The sequence below is a fragment of the Galeopterus variegatus genome, unplaced genomic scaffold (assembly GCF_000696425.1).
Source record: "Galeopterus variegatus unplaced genomic scaffold, G_variegatus-3.0.2 Scaffold718, whole genome shotgun sequence".
NCBI classification, from domain to species: Eukaryota; Metazoa; Chordata; class Mammalia; order Dermoptera; family Cynocephalidae; genus Galeopterus; species Galeopterus variegatus.
In genome coordinates, this window is record NW_007726829.1 from 207,258 (window position 1) to 209,493 (window position 2,236).

Sequence of the window (2,236 nt, forward strand, 5' to 3'; positions counted from 1 at the left end):
ACCCTCAGTGTCATGCCCGTACCGGACTGGGACCGGCAACGGGATCACAACCCTCGGTGTTGCACCCGCACCTCGCTCAGCCAGTGAGCGGCCGGTCTGTATGTGGGATCCGAACCCTCGGCGGGAGCGCCGCCACGCTTCCAAGCTGCGCACTGTAGCAGTGCGCCACCGGGCCGGCCCCCCAAGGTGAGTCTTTATTTTATTTTTTATTTTTTATTTTTTCCCTTTTTTTTTGTCTTTTTTCGTGACTGGCAACGGATCGCAACCCTCAGTGTCATGCCCGTACCGGACTGGGACCGGCAACGGGATCACAACCCTCGGTGTTGCACCCGCACCTCGCTCAGCCAGTGAGCGGCTGGTCTGTATGTGGGATCCGAACCCTCGGCGGGAGCGCCGCCANGCCAGTGAGCGGCCGGTCTGTATGTGGGATCCGAACCCTCGGCGGGAGCGCCGCCACGCTTCCAAGCTGCGCACTGTAGCAGTGCGCCACCGGGCCGGCCCCCCAAGGTGAGTCTTTAGAAATGGCTGCTGGGCTGGCCGATTTGTTCAGCTAGTTAGAACATTGTGTTATAACACCAGGTCGAGGATTAGAATCCCTGTATCCACCAGCCGCCAAAAAAAAAAAGAAAAGAAAAGAAATCTTTGGTGGATTGGCTTCCCTGCTAATTTTGGCAGGAACCATTTTGGGATAGAGCTCATACTTCTTTGTAAGTCCTGAGGCTGGTGTCTGTGCTTGGCAGCCCTCTTTGCAGCTTCTGGAATTTCCAGGTTTGATGTTGGTGCAGCAGTCTTTGCAGAGACAGCCCAGGACCCTCGCTCCCCCATCCTTGGGGCTGACAGCCCTCTGACTGGCCTGGTATTCCCCATGCAACATCACACAACAGCAGCTGCACAAGGTCCTGGGAATTACTGTGGGATTTTGGGGAACCACAGGAAGGTGCAGCAGGCACCTCCCACGAAGATATACAGATGTCAAAATGCATATGAAAAGATGCTCAACATCATATGTCATTAAGGAAATGAGAATTAAAACAATGATATACTACTATACACCTGTTAGAATGGACAAAATCCAAAACACTGACAACACCAAATGCTGGTGAGGACGTGGAGCAACAGGAACTCTCATTCCTTGCTGGTGGGAATGTGAAATGGTCCAGCCACTCTGGAAGATAGTTTGGCAGTTTCTTAAAAATCTAAACACACTCTTACCATATGATCCTGCAATCACACTCCTCAGTGTCTACCTAAATAAATTGAAAACAATGTCCACTTGGTGTTGATAACACCAATGTCCAGGGTTCGGTTCCTGTTCCAGCCAGCACTCAAAAAATAAATAATTAAATAAAAAGAAAGGAAGAAAGAAAAAGAAAAAGAAAACTACATGCATACAAAAACCTGCGCACAAATGTGTATGTCAGCTTCAGTCATAGTTGCCAAAGCCTGGAAGTAACCAAGGTGCCCTTCAATAGGTGAACAGAGAAACAAACTGTGGTACATTCATACAATGGAATATTATACAACAATTAAAAAAAAAGAGCTGCCGAGCCACAAAAAGACATGGAGGAAACTTAAATACATATTGCTAGGTGAAAGAAGCCAGTCTGAAAAAGCTATGTACTTCATGATTCCAACGATATGAAAATTATAGACACAGTAAGAAGATCAGTGGCTGCCAGGAGTTCAGGGAGCAGGGTGGGGTGGGGTTGGTGTGGCTGAGGGGGGATGGGGGGTGGAAAGAATGAACAGGTGGAGCACAGGGGATCTTTAGGATAGTGAAACTACTGTGTGATACTGTAATGGTGGGTACATGACATTATGTGTGTGTTGAAATCCACAGAACCAAACAACACAGAGTGAAACTGAATTTAAATTGTGAACTTGAGTTAATACTGTATCAGTATTGGCTCATCAATTGTACAACTGTACCACACTAATGTAAGATGTTTACAATAGAGGAAGCTGTATGTATATTGGGGGCAGGAGGTACAAGGGAATTCTCTGCACTGTTTGATTTTTCTGTAATCCTAAAACAAAGCCTATGAATAAAAATGTCTGTGTTAATAAAACTCATAAGTTAAACCTAACCCTTAGTCAAATACCCAAATTACCTCTCACACTAAGTAACACATAAATTTACCCAAACTGAACACAAATCCTAATCCTGAACTCTTTAACCCTAACCTGACTCTAATAGCTCTGCCACTAAATTTAACCTTAATCCTTCAGATCCCCA